The following is a 14682-nucleotide window of genomic DNA, read 5'->3' as shown; positions in this document are numbered from 1 at the left end:
CTTGATTTAGGAAGATCTTCCTTGATGAAAAATCTAGTTGTTATTACCACAGAGGAAGCATATTTAGGCAGGTGAAAGCAGAGATCCTCTTTGGCCTAAAGAAAAGCATTTTGGGTGGTAATAACAAAATCAGTGCCATCCAATCTGTGGTGAAACCCTACTAAATTGGATATTTTATGAACCAATATAGCCTGACAAGTAAGTAAATGTAAATAGTGTGAGATTGTTTCTCAGTGACCAAATGAAATTCTTCATTAAGTGAGAAAATATTTTAGGATAGAGGAACACTAAGACCTCAGGTTAGGGGCCCAGCATGGTAGCCTAGCAGCTGAAATTCTCACCTTACATGCTCCGGGATCCCATATGCGCACCAGTTCTAACCTTGGATTCCCTGTTTGTGACCCGAGAAAGCAGTCGAGGATGGCCAAAAACCTTGGGACTCTGTGGGTATGTGGGAGACCTGATAGAGGCTCCTGCTGGCTCCTGGCTTCGGATTGACTCAGCTCAGGCCATTGCGGCCATTTGGTGAGTCAATCAACAGGTAGAAGATCTTCCTCTCTATCTCTCCTCCTCTCTAGTATGTCTGACTTCCTAATAAAAATAAAATAAATCTTTAAAAAAAAGTTGTATATCACGTGGAATACTACTCAAAATAAAGATAATAACTGCTAGCAAATGCATTAGAACATTAGCTTCAGACATCCATTTATGGTACAATAGCTAAAAACAAATCTTAACTGGTTATTCCTTCTCTTTGTATTAAATACTTAACTTCTGGCTAGTGGTAGACTATTCTGGTTCTGGAAATCAATGATTTTTTTCAAATCCTTGAGCAGGGAGGCAATATGTAACTACACATCTAATAGGTCCTGTACCACAAGTCAGACTAACGTCACACAGAAGCCCCAGAAGCAGGTGTGCACAAAACCATCCTTATCCCATTCATCATTTTTGTCTGTCAGACACGGCAATTTTCCATCTCATCGTTATTTAGCGGGGATTTCGAACAGTTACTTATCCTAGCACATTCTCACCCAGAATATGACCCATATATATTTGCTAGGTGATTCTCAAAGAAAGGAACATAAAAGTCCAACATTCATTACAAACATACCATCTTGGAAAGTTAAAAGTGCTTACAACTTACATACACAACGAAGATAAAAAGAATTCCTGGTCAGAACCACGCCTCAGGAATCCTGGAAGCCACACGAAACTCAAGCTGTGAATCTAAGAAGGAATGGAAAGCATTAGCAAGTACTATCAATGTACTGCCATCATTGCCTAGAAATATTTTCCCCTGGATTCTGAAACATCACCCGGTTTTATCTGGATTAGAACAGCTCTTCTGCTGCGTCTCTTGTTTTGCTGGCCTGTGGGATAGATGAGTCATTGCACCATCTGGGCTAAAGGGAAGAGACGTATGGCCGAAGAAAGCTGAATATTATCTGCGTAATGATGGCTCTGCAGTCCAAAATATCTCTTTCTCAATGTCCTCATCTACACTTAGTCTCTCTCCAACTCTAAATGAGGGGGTATTCTGCAAAAGCAGTTTCTGGCTACTTATTCCTATCTTTCTGTAAGTCAACGTTTCTGAATATTTGGCAACAGAAACTGCAGTCACCACGAACTTTTCAAAGGTTTGTCAATGGCTGAGAAGGTGAATTAAAATGACTTAGCAAAATCTGTAGCGCCTTATTTCTTAAAATGCCATTTGAAAAGCTTTAGAAGTCACGCCTACATAGTGAAGTCCGCACTTGCAAAGGTTAGGGTTACTATACATATTTAAAAGTCAGCAGAGACAGGCGACTTGGTTGCCTGTAGTACCGGTCATTGCTACAAGGTTTCAGTTCTTTGTATGTGAATGTGTGTGCGTGCACACATGTATGTGTAATCATTTGTGTAGATCCTGCTAGACATAAAGCTGAAGAAATAAACATCTTATGCCCCATTATTAGATGACACAGAGCAAAATGCAGACCATCTGTAGAATACATAGATAATCCTAGAAATGTAAGACTTACATTGAAAATGTCGATCAACTCTCACTTTTCTGCAGTTTCTGTCATAGACAATTAAGATATTTGATCCACTGCTCTATATTGCTATAACTTTTTCATATATTGTGTTCACTATTTTTTATTATTTTAAATATAGTTAAGGAATTCAGTTACTTGAAAAAACAATGCTAACTATAAGAACAGTCTAAGAGTTACATCAATAAACATTGCTAAGGAAAGTGACAAGGGCTTTGATAAATATGGTAATCAAGGTATGTGACATTGTGATATAATATTGAAAACCTATGTATAAAATGTATACATAATATATATTTGGTCTTTGCTTTGGTTCATGTGACATAGATCCTAAAACACTTAAAATTTCGTTAGTTGTGCTAGAAGTATATTTTTCTTCCCTTTTTAAATAAGATTTTATTTTTATTTATTTGAAATGTAGACGAGAGGGAAAGCAGGAAGAGAGAGAGAGAGAGAGATCTTCCATCCACTGCTTCATTCCCCATTGGCCACCCTGATTGGGACTGGACCAGGCCAAAGCCAGGAGCTTAGAACTCCCGGTCCCCCACATATGAAGCAGGGGTCACAAATGTGTCAACAGCAAGCTGGGTCTGAGCAGAACAGTTGGTGTTCAAATCAGTGTTCCCATCTGGGATGCCAGCGATGCAGGCTTAACCTGTTGTGCCACAGCACTGGTGCCTGTACGCTTCTTTTACTCCAGTATTTGGTCTCTGGTTCATCAGAGACAACTCTCAGCGCTGGGTTTTAAGAGCATTTTTGTAATGAGCTCCTGAACAGCTTCAGGTAGGGGTTTAACCACAATTAAATGTTAGAAAACCTTAGCTCCATCACTTTCTCCAGGAGGGAGAGAGGTGCAAGATATTGAGTTAAGGACTGTGTGTGTGCATGATCCCTGCCACATGGATCTGTTGGTGAACACAGACCCTTGCCTTGTGGGTGGTACAGCCCAACTCTCCAGGATGTTTCTGAACCTGGCGCTCTAACCCTTCACCTAAATGTGCATCTAGATCTGCTCTGTCATATCCCTTATATTAAACCAGTAAACATGTTTCTGAGTTCTGTGAGCCATCATACCACATGCTGAAATCTGAGGAGGGGGTTGTGAGTACCCTACTTTGCAGCCGAGCAGGACAGGAAATGTGGGTCACCTGGGGCCCACTCCCAGTGAATGACATCTCACGTAGGGGGAAATCTTGTGGGACTGAGGTCTTCAGCTGTCACATCTAATACTAACCCCAGATACAGAGTAGCAGAATTGAACTGAAATGTAGGACACCCACCTGGTGTGGTAGATTTGATCATTGTGGAGGAAAAACATCACATTTGGTCTCAAAGTGTTGGAAGTATTTGAATGTTGTGGAAGAGAGTATATTTTCTGTTTAGTTTCATACACAAGTTATATAAAGGTACAGTTAATGAAACTGTCATGGTCAGTATGAAAAACAGATGACATAAGTATACAGAGTCTCAGATTTTTTACAACCAGAATGGATCTTGTAAAGATAGTGTAGTCCAAATATTTTATTTGGCAACAAGAATGATATGCTAACTTCTAGGCTGCAGAATTAGTCTGGAAGAACCAGAGCACAAGTGAAATCCCAGTTCAATGTTCTTTTTCCCAGTACCACTTAAAAAAAAGAGATGTATTTATTTTATTGGAAAGGCAAATTTACAGAGCAAAGGCTAGACGGAGATTTCTATGATAACCGACTCTAAATGTTGGATGCACAGCCAACTTCATCATCATCACCATCAATCAGTGACCATTGTCACTAATTATTGAACATTCACTTCATGCTGGATATTGTTCTAAGCACAAAGTGTCTCATCAAAATCTTTGTGGTAGGAGCTAGTGCAATTCTGATTTTACAAATGTAGAAATCAAGAATCAGGTCAGTCAAATTAGTAAAAAAATACTGACTCTAGACCAAACTTTTGTCATTATTTTCTGTTCTGAACAGAGCCATGAGATCCAGAACTCATGGGTAGATATTGCAAAAGGGGAGGCTTCTCCCAACCCCAGAATGGAGGGAGGCTTTATCTTAGCTAAAAAGGATATTTCTAATCTTCTACTTCTGATAATTCAAAGTTCAAATGAAGCCATGGTTTGATGAGCTACCCAAATGCTGTTTTGGGAAAGAATTTCTCCATTGGATAAGGAGCTGGATCGATCATAAGCACCTCTTCCCCAGCTCTGGGTATCTACCCAGGTGGCCCTGTACCTAGGCAAGTGTTAAACTGCTGGGAGGCTGGGTTGAGGCAGCTGTCAGCATACATAAGACCCAAGGCTGGGAATAGACCTGGTAGGAGGGCTCTGAGAAGCTGCAGTTTCCACTGGTGAGCACGAAAGTCAAGGCTATAGGCAGACCAGGCTAGGCAAAGCTACAGCAGCTACAAGCATGCATGTAGGCTGGGTCAGGCTATAGCACCTGCTGCCTAATGCCGAGACTGGGGTGGGCCATTTCAAAATGGGTCATAGTACCTGCTGGCACATGCAAGACCCAAGGCTGGGAGCAGGCCTAGTAAGGAAATCTCTGGGACTCCCCTGATGAGCCACTGCTTCCACGGGTGAAAGGTGAGAGCTGGAACTGGAAGCAGCCCAGGCTAGACTAGGCTAGGCTGCCACACCCGCTGGCATGACAGACAGCCAGAATGGATAAGGCCAGCTGAGTTACATGAGAGCACCATCCAGCAAGTGCTAGGAATTAAAATGAGTCATGTTAGGACAGAACATAGTACCCTCTGGGAGGTGCAAGATCTGGGGCTGGAAGCATGCCTGTCAGGGGAACTGTGTGCTTTCCCCTACTAAGCTATCTCTGCTGCTGGTGAACAGAACCAGCGTTGGAGACAGGCCAGGCTGGACAAGGCACCAACACTTGTAGGTACACATGAAGTCACAGCACCCGTGGATGTGCACCAGAGCTGGATGGGATGTGGGCTGGGTTGGGCTAGGCTGAAGCAGAGGCTGGCATGCACAAAAACAGGGACTGGAGGCAGGCCTGGTGAGAGTTACTGGTGGTTGCCCCAACTAGGCTGCAGCACCTGCTGGTATGCATTAGAACCAGGTCTGTGGCAGGTTGTGTGGGCTGGGTCACAACACTCATATATTCACATAAGAGCTTGGTCATAACTGAGCAGGCAGCTACATCCACTGGTATGTGCATTGGCTGGTGCAGGTGAGAGACTGAGCCTGACCCTGCACTGGCTGGTACACACAAGAGTCAAGTCTGAGGTCACCCCCGACAAGGTTTCTTCAGGGACTCCCCAACCAGACCTCTGGACTCTCACTCCAGCCACAGGGCAAAATCACGGGATGTGTGGTCTGACCTTGGAATGCATGTATCAGGACTGGGCCTTCTCCATGCTGGTGCCTGTGCAGTGAACAGCATATCCAGGTGCACATGGAAGACATGAAGGTTATCTCACATAGGCCAGAAGAAGACATCAGGTGTCTCATCAGAGGACGGAAAGCAGATCAGGTTGGACAATTCTCCTGGCCATGTTTTGACTGTAGCATGTTCCTGGGTCTGTGGGTGCACTGGAGTGGACTTTGTCAACCAATAGATCTTGGAAAGATTTTCTCAACCTTGGAGCAACAAAAGCAATAGCTTTTCAGAACTATCAAGGCCACTCAGGTGACACCCCTGGAGCATTCGTCCCCACATTGGAGTCTCCAAGGTGTCATCCAATGACCATCCCCCATCCCTGGGTGTTGATACAGTTTGACAGCAAGGAGTGGTCCCCTTCCTTTCTTTCTCTGCAAACACAGGAGAAAAGAAAAAGAAAAGAAAAAAGCAGAAACATTTGTATTTCTCTCAACCACCTTCTTCCACACCTGACCCTCCCCACTCTAATCAGAGGCCCACGTGACCATGCATCCCTCTCAACTATATAAACAATAATAAAAATTTAAACTAATTTAGCTTAAAAGAGAGCACCTCTTCTAATTCTTCAGATTTTTTTTTTAGATTTCACTTAAAGTTAATCAAGTGTTATGGATTTCATAGCCTGTTTTCTCTACATTTTACCATTACTATGCTACACAATTACCCTAAGTTTTAAGGTTATTAAACATTGACACTTGTGGAAGTTAAGCTGCAGATTGACTCTGATTTCAGCTAGGTCCTTGCAGTGGGCACATACCATTTCTTCTGGCAGCTTGGCACCTAAACGTTCCTGCATGGGGAATCCCCTACTATGCAAATCCTAAGCACAGAGTTTCCCATAATAGCAACACAAAGTATCAGCAACTTGCTTTCCCACCCTCCACTGGCACATGGGCTTAACTATAGTAATCCGATACCCTTTTCCACTGACTTGGACTCAGTGACATAAAAGCACAGTCAAGGAAGAGTTTGTCCTGGTGGCAGCAGCAGCTGCTGCTTGGGAGCCAGGGAAGTGCCAGGAGCAACTCCCCCCTCCCCTGGAGTTGGTATAGCCTTGTCACCTGTGCTCAATTGAGTGGCAGCCGTGTCCCCACCAGCCTGCCTATGTGACATGCCGCAGGTCTCATTCCATATACACAGCCTCTATTCCTAGTCAATCTCTTTCATCTTCTCAGAGCTACTGAATATCTTTCCATTAACTTCTTTTCCTGTTTTTAAGCATGAGGCTTTGGTTCATTATAGCCACGATACAGTTCCCACCATAAGAATATAGAATTTATCACCACCAGTTGGATTCTACAAGCTCTTTTTAAGTATGAGATTCATGAGAAATTAAAATGAATGTCTGTTTTATACAGTGTTCGGAGTTGGCAATGCAGAAGACGTTGCCTATCACGTAAGTCAGGAAGTTTTTAGGTTCAGATAGGTTTTTGTCAAAGAGTATGCTTTTTCTTCCTCTCCTTCTGAATCTACAAGAAATTGATTTTCAGGAAATTTAAAACTGTAAAGCCCGAATGATGATGATGACGGAGGAACACACCATCAGCCACCTCAGGAGCAGCCACAGGACCTCGGCTGTAGTTGCGACAGACAATGCCAATTTCTCCTCATGAGCTCACAGCACTACAGCAGTCAAGGCAGTGGAATGCTAGTTTTGAGTGACAGTATATGCTTTAACCTCTCAGATCTCATGTGGATGGACTGGATGGGCAAGTCCAGAGAGGCAGCCAAAGCCCAGCAGCTAAGGTGGAGTTCTCAGCTTTCCGGTGCCTCCAGTACGGGAAGGTTGTTGGGAAGGCTGGGAAAGCCGATCCATCACAGTCAAGAGCACATGCCCTCTTCTTTGCACACTTACACTTTTAGAGTTTTGTTTGAAAGCCAGAGTTGTGGAAAAAGAGATAGATTTTCCACCCACTGGTTTACTCCCAAAATGGCTGCTAAGGTCTGAGTTGGGTGAGTCTGAAGCCAGGAGCCAAGAGCTTCATTCAGTTCTCCACATAGCTGAGTCTTCATCCAGGCCGCACATGGCTGCAGGGACCTAAAGACTTGGGCTATCTTCTGCCGCCTTCCCAGGTGCATTAGCAAAGAGCTGGATTTGGAAATGAAGTAGGCAGGACTCCATCAAGTGCCCATAACTGGTATCCATACGGGATACCAGCACTGCAAATGGCAACCTAACCTACTGTGCTACAGCACCAGCCCCTCCATATTTAAACTTATAAGAAACAAGAGCTGCCATGTCACTGTGTTTAGGTACTCTACAAAAAGAAGGAAAAGTCATTACTTCTTTTTTTTTTAAAGATTTTATTATTATTGGAAATCCGGATATACAGAGAGGAGGAGAGACAGAGAGGAAGATCTTCCATCCGATGTTTCACTCCCCAAGTGAGCCGCAATGGGCCGGTGTGCGCAGATCTGAAGCCGGGAACCAGGAACCTCTTCCGGGTCTCCCACGCGGGTGCAGGGTCCCAATGCATTGGGCCGTCCTCGACTGCTTTCCCAGGCCACAAGCAGGGAGCTGGATGGGAAGTGGAGCTGCCAGGATTAGAACCGGCGCCCATATGGGATCCCGGCGCATTCAAGGTGAGGACTTTAGCCGCTAGGTCACGCTGCCGGGCCCAAGTCATTAATTCTTTTTTTTTTTTCAAATTTTATTATTATTGGAAAGTCGGATATACAGAGAGGAGGAGAGACAGAGAGGAAGGTCTTCCATCTGATGATTCACTCCCCAAGTGAGCGCAACGGGCCGGTACGCGCCGATCCGATGCCGGGACCAGGAACCTCTTCCAGGTCTCCCACGCGGGTGCAGGGTCCCAAAGCTTTGGGCCGTCCTCGACTGCTTTCCCAGGCCACAAGCAGGGAGCTGGATGGGAAGTGGAGCTGCCGGGATTAGAACCGGCGCCCATATGGGATGCCGGGGCTTTCAAGGCGAGGACTTTAGCCGCTAGGCCATGCCGCCGGGCCCGTCATTACTTCTTAATTTAGTGTTGATGTCCTGTAACCCCAGGGCTTACAAATGTTATCCTGCCTTAATCACCTAGAGGTTTCACACAATACAGATTCCTGGGCCCCACACCCAGCATCTGATTCAGTCTGAGAGGCTGTTCCTGAATTTGCATCTAGGTGATGCTATGCTGCTTCTTTAGGACAAGTGTTTGAGAACCAGAGCTACAATCTACATGTACAATCTACAATCTACATTGTACAATCTACAATCTACAGGCAATCATCAGTAGAATATTTACAACTTCTTCTGAGTTCTTGTCTCATGTTCCCTCGGCCCTCAGTCAGCACCCAGTTGGCCAAAGTCCCCTGACTACCTGGTGGGGGTGACCAGAATGAACTTGGAATAGGTGAATTGCAGGTAGTTGAACTTATCCCTAGAAACTGACCTTGGATTACTGCATAGAACAGAGCTGCTCCGCAGGATTCCCCTGAACTCCCTCCCACCCTCCACGAGGTAAACTCTGCATATTCATCAAATACATGAGTGTTGCGCCAGGCCACAAAATTCTAGGCTTTATCTGTCACATTAACCAATGTTGATTAATCAATACAAGATTTTAAATAATAAAATATGATCTGGGTTTTACTCTGTAAGAACTGCATCACACTATGTGGTTCCTTCAGCCCATAGACTTAGGGAGCAGTTCCAATCTCTGGAATCCACAATCAAAATATATAAGCTGAGAATATACACACACAAGTCCTACTTCTATATAACATAGGAGCTACTACGTCTTTACTATTTCATTCTGGATGTGATATGCATTACACTGATTGGGTTGCTAATGCCTGTCACAACAAATAAGTAGGCATTTTTATTTCCTACATTAAAATGGAAAATCAAAGCCCAAGAGGAATGGAGCTTGCACATGGATTTACATGCAGGAGCTAGTGTGAGAAAATGTCTGATTTGTACACACTTTAACCCTATATGCCAGTGTTTCTCAAAGAGTAACATAGACCATTTATAATATCCTGGTGGCTGTAGCTGTGACATTGGAGTAAATGAAAAAACAATGATTCACATAGTGAAAAGTGATTGCTATTTTTGGCTCTATTTTTTTTTTCTAGCTTTTGCAATCCCTGTGGTAACAAATGTCATTTGAGTGCTGTGTCTGTACTATGTGTCTAATGCTTGCAAGGAGAAAAGATTTTAGGTTTAGGTTCAGCACTTTTAGTAAACATGAGCTGCTAGCCAACAGTACAAATATTGCTTTATCATTTTCTTACTTTTTACCTAGGACAGGTGACGCTAATTTCCCATCTGCAGTTCTTTTATCAAGGCTGCTTAAAAAATAATCATTTCCTCAGTAGGTTAAGTCTCTGTGACACTGACATTCCATACCAGAGTGCCAGTTTAAGTCTCATCTACTTACTTTTCTTTAAAAAAAAAATAATTATTCATTTATTTGAAAGTAAGAGCTATAACAAGGAAGGAGGGACAGAGAGATTTTCTATTTGCTGGTTCACTACCCAGGTAGCCAAAAGAGCCAGGAACCAGGGGCTTCATTCCAGACACCAATCACTATGCAGGAGCCCAGGCACTTGAGCCATCATGAGCTGCTTTCCCTGGCACACCAGCAGGGAGTTGTATTGGAAGTGGAGCAGCCTGGACTCCAAACCAAACCTGTACAAGATGCCTGGGTTGCAGGTGACAGCATAACTCCATGCTGTAAACACTAGCTTTTTACTCTGTTTCTCATCCAGCTGCCTGCTAATTCTTCTGAAAAGGAAGCAAGATGGCCCAACCCTCAGACCCCTGCCATTCATGCAGGACAGCAGGATGAGCACGCTGGCTCCTGGATTCCTTCTGAACCACACCTAGCCCTTGTGAGCAATTGTGGAGTGAACCAGTCCATGAACATCTCTGCTTTTTCTTTAGCTCAGTCTTCCAAGTACATATATTAATAAGTCAATCAATACAGAAATAAGTAGATGAGTAAGTGAGCAAGAAAGCCGTTTTAAAGCAGAAAACATATTATTATGTAAAGAAAACAATAAATACGGCTATTGATCTACACATGTGAAGGTACGACAAAGACTGAAATCTTTGAAACCCATTCTGAAAAACAAGTTAGCTCACTCAAAGCGATCTGCAAAATCCTAGCAGGAAATCAGGGAAATATTAAAACATAAATTACATTTCAAAAGGTATGGCACAGAAAAATACTGAAAACACGATACCTGTGCAGGCCGAGTAGTGTCAGTTGGGTAATGGTTTCTTGGGAAGATACTTAGATGTACTGCATGGGTGTGCTGGTAAATTAGACTTATTCACAACTAGCCGGCAAGTTCTGGTAAGGCTAAGCTTCTATGGTTAATTTGCTTCCTTCAACAGCGGGGAGAAAAATGACTGTCAGTTCCCTAGCAGGAGATGTCCCAGCTGTCAGGGCCCAGCTCAACAGGCGCAGTTCCTAATTCCAGGGGGAGAGGAAGCGATAAATAGACCATAGACCGTGGGGCCTGGAGCCTGGCAGAGGGGAAGGAGCTGAGAGCGCCAGTGAAATCAGAGAGGCAGGCGTGTCTTCAGAATGAAAAAGAGACAAATGTGGGATGAGGAGCCACTCCGTATCACGGACCTGCTGCCCGGGCTTCAAACTCAGCAAGGTGTCTGGGGGCCGCAGCCGTTGTATTTATTCCAGTGGCCTGTGATGGGAACTGGTACAGGTCGAAGAGGAGAAGGGCAAGGTGCTGTCCCCTCGGGGCTGGCAGGGCGGAAACCACGAGAGCGAGAGCCGACAGCGTGGGCCGCCTCGTCTTTTCCTCCTCCCCTCACGGAGAGGAGTTTACGTTAGCTTTCCAGTCACATTAAGACCGACCCGTGGCCTCCATATTGGCGGCCGTCGCGAGAAGCCGCGAACCGCGGCGTAACTGCGCCAGTCCTTCCCGCCACACCCCCTTCCCCTGCCCCGAGACTCCGCCCTTTTCTCTCAGCGCAAACCACAAAAGGTTGTGCGGTCGCAGCCCCGACTCGGAGCCCCGCCCCCTCCCCAAACGTCGCAGTGCTGCGGGCAAAGGGGGTGGGCAGGAACCGGGGGGGCGGAGTCGGATCCGCGCGTTGACCAATCGGTGAGCCAACTCCCCTCCCAACCCCTCCCGCGAACAAGCCGCGTCCAAGTATTTTTCCCTTTTTCTGCCACGTCCCAACCATTGACGTGGTCCCACTCCTCAGGCCCCCATTGGGTGCGCGTCTTTTCTCCGCCCACCGGCAGAGGTTCTCTATGCCTATTGGCCAGCGCTCGCTGGCTTGGGGGGAGGCGGGGCTTGTGCGCGCCCCGCCTCCCGCTCCACAGTCTCGGCCGCGGCGCAAGGGGCGGGACGCGCCGCCGCCTCTGCTTCCGCCGCCGCCGCCGCCGCCGCAGCCGCCCGCCGCTGCGCGTTCGGCGGGGGAGGAGCCGGAGGCGGAGAAGAAGGCGGTGGTGGCGGGTGGAGGAACGGCAGCTCTTCTGGCTCAGGAGCCGCTGCACATTTCGGTGAGGGGCTTTTTTTTTTAGTCTTTTTTTTTTCTTCCTCTGGATTGTGGGGATGTCAGGAGTGTTGGGGGGGCGGTTCGGGGTGAGGAAATGGCTGCCTTCAGGTCCCTGTGTCTTGGAGCCGCTTCGCTCAAGGCGCGGGGGGCCCTGTGCCCGGCTCGCTGCGCCAGCCATGGTGGGTGGGGTTGACGGTCGTGCGAGAGAGGCCTTCCTCGCCTCCTGGGCCCTGTCCGCGCCGGCCCTGGACGTGGGGGGGACCCCCTAGCTCGGCTCCCGGGGTGTCCCCTCCTCCCCGGGGTCAGCCATTGCCGGGGACGGAGAGGGCCGCGGTGGGGGGCGGGGAGGGGGCCCGGCCGTCCGCTGTCCTTGGTGCCCGGGGAGCCGAGGACCCCGCCGACCAGTTCCCCACGCACGCTCGCGGCCGCCCACCAACGCCTGCCACTCGGCGCCCCCTCGCCGAGAGGCCTGCAGCCCCCTCCCCCCCAAACCTGCCGTGGCCGTTGCCCGGCGGCTGGAGGTGCAATATTTTTTTTTTTTCCCTTCCCCGAATGTCACCGAGGCTCGGGCACGCAGACATCCTGCCCCCTCTCTTGTCCACACCATAGCCTCCCTGTACGCCCCGAGCCGCTGCACCCCGGGCTCCGGCCTGCCCTCCCCCCCCCCCCCCCCATGACTGCTTAGCTAATCATTTTGCGCACTTCCAAAATGGTGAGTTTAAAGCCACCCGGACCCAGCCGACGAGAAGGGATTGCATGGGGGGAAGCAGTGCTTTTTTTTGCAGGGAGCAAGAATGACCTGGGAGATTTCCTGGCCTAGACGTGAGCAGAAAATGACAAGTGTCCGTAGACACTGCCATCAGGCCGCTGGTTCCGTGCAGCGGACCATATGTCTACACGTAGCTGTCCTAAAAAAGATGTAAATGCCGTCTGTGATTTTCGTCCTGGCATGTTTGGTTCCCCTGTCTGTAAAATGGCTGAAGGCCACAGCTCGCTGCAAGAGTGTGTGTTAACTAAAAGCTGTGTGGAGTTCCTGTCCGTGCTGTCATCATGCCCTGGAATTTGGTTTTTCCACATGAAAATAGCCGCTTCGTTTTTTAATTGTTGTTACTTACGGCCACACCAAGGGTGTCCATAAAGCACTGTTAGGTAGAATGTGAGTGGTTCTTTTCGCCGTCTTGGCTCACTGCTGTAGCCATACTAAACAGTTGAGTGTTACTCCTCAAAGTCCTTGTGCATTTGGACTTGATATATGCCAAGTTCTTTGGCTTTTTTTTTTTTTTTTTTTTAGGAAGCAGTATGTGCAGCTCGCTGGTCTGCCGGTAGCCTTTTCACTGGTGATTGTAGTCTTGGAGGTCTTTCCTGGGCCTGGATAGCTCTCCCAGTGCCTTAGAGGGGAAGTGGCATTTCATGAATTTGAAATGAACGAGGGCTCTTGCAGGCAGCCTCTTCTTGAAAGACATCTACCTTACTCGCACTTTGCCTTTTCCAGCCAACTTTCTGATTTATTATTAGTTAATGTTTAATAACCTTTGCTGTTTGATTTAAAAAGTGTTCAGTGTGGAGGCATGTAGGGTGAGCAGTACCACTCCTATTTCTTGTCCTACTTGATGTCCTAAAACTCAGCCACTAGGAACAGTTCAACAAACTTCCTGTGTGCGCAGCAGGAATTCCTAGAAATGGAATTGCTTAATTAATAGTTCATAGGTATATTAAATTTTTGGTAACCCTTTTTCCATCAATCTTTTGGAAATGCTTTCTACTTAAACTTTTGCTCCTACATAAACCTCTCACCTTCATAGTATTGAGCTCCCCTGGAAAAATGTGTTCTGTTTTATTTGCATCTTGCTTTATATTCTTTGGGAATAAACATTTATGCTGTTTCTTGCGCTGCACATGACATGATCAACATTGCTTTGTTTCATAGTTTTGGTTGTTGTAGATGGTTCAGTCACATTTTTCTTGTGGTGGTAGGATAGCATTTGCGTTTTCTAACTTTATCATGTGTTGAAGTATTTGGTTGACTTGTGGGCAGTTTGGAAGTCTGTGCTGGTTTGTGCGGTGCTGGTAACTCGGAGTCTTGCTCCTTGCTGCTCGGTGGTATTGGATGCTGGCACTAGCAGTGGAGCACTCGATTGTGTTCCTGATTGCCAGGGGAGTGCTTCTGAAGTTTCAGGTTTTAGAGTGTTTGCTGAAGCTCTCTGATCAGGAGCCACTGTTAAAATGTTTTGCTGTGTTTTTAGCTCTTCAACGTGACTGTGGCCTTCGTTTTGTTGATGTTTGTAATAGTTACTAGGAAGGTATTGAGTTAGATAGTTTTGAAGTGTTTTGAAGGGAGCATAAGTATCACCAGTGTTCCCTGGTTGAAATTTTCCTAAGAGAGCAACTTTTTAAGATTTATTTTTATTTGAAAGGCATTTTTCCAGAGAACAGGAGTGACCGAGGCCTTCCCTCTGCTGGTTCACTCCCCATATGGCCGCAAGAGCCAGAGCTGAGCTGATCAGAAACCAGGAGCTGGGCCCGGCGGCGTGGCCTAGCAGCTAAAGTCCTCGCCTTGAATGCCCCGGGATCCCACATGGGCGCCAGTTCTAATCCTGGCAGCTCCACTTCCCATCCAGCAGTCGAGGATGGCCCAGTGCATTGGGACCCTGCACCCGCGTGGGAGAACCGGAGGAGGTTCCTGGTTCCTGGCTATGGATTGGCACAGCACCGGCCGTTGCGGCTCACTTGGGGAGTGAATCATCGGACGGAAGATCTTCCTCTCTGTTTCTCCTCCTCTCTGTAT

General features: G+C 46.7%; 1 protein-coding gene and 1 long non-coding RNA gene across 3 annotated transcripts in view; one reads left to right on the top strand and one right to left on the bottom strand.

Moving 5' to 3' along the window:
• Window positions 1-11442, bottom strand: part of LOC131478193 (uncharacterized) — a 135179-nt gene extending 123737 nt beyond the window's left edge. The window contains exons 1-2 of the long non-coding RNA XR_009244344.1: window positions 11008-11442; window positions 1148-1230 (exon numbers count right to left, since the gene is read on the bottom strand). This is a non-coding gene — a long non-coding RNA (uncharacterized LOC131478193). The remainder of the gene's footprint in view (window positions 1-1147; window positions 1231-11007) is intronic.
• Window positions 11443-11707: 265 nt separating this feature from the next.
• The window catches only part of PJA2 (praja ring finger ubiquitin ligase 2), a 63941-nt gene continuing 60966 nt past the window's right edge, over window positions 11708-14682 (top strand). Inside the window, exon 1 of one of the 2 annotated variants that reach the window (XM_058656417.1) lies at window positions 11708-11901. The gene's annotated coding sequence lies outside the window, so the exon portion shown is untranslated. Of the gene's footprint in view, window positions 11902-12585; window positions 12610-14682 lie in introns of those variants that run through there. The other variant, XM_058656418.1, reaches the window with a different exon arrangement.

The sequence above is a fragment of the Ochotona princeps genome, chromosome 28 (genome assembly GCF_030435755.1).
Source record: "Ochotona princeps isolate mOchPri1 chromosome 28, mOchPri1.hap1, whole genome shotgun sequence".
In the NCBI taxonomy this organism is placed as follows: domain Eukaryota; kingdom Metazoa; phylum Chordata; class Mammalia; order Lagomorpha; family Ochotonidae; genus Ochotona; species Ochotona princeps.
The sequence above is the reverse complement of the archived record's forward strand: the minus strand, read 5'-3'. Positions and strand labels throughout refer to the sequence as shown.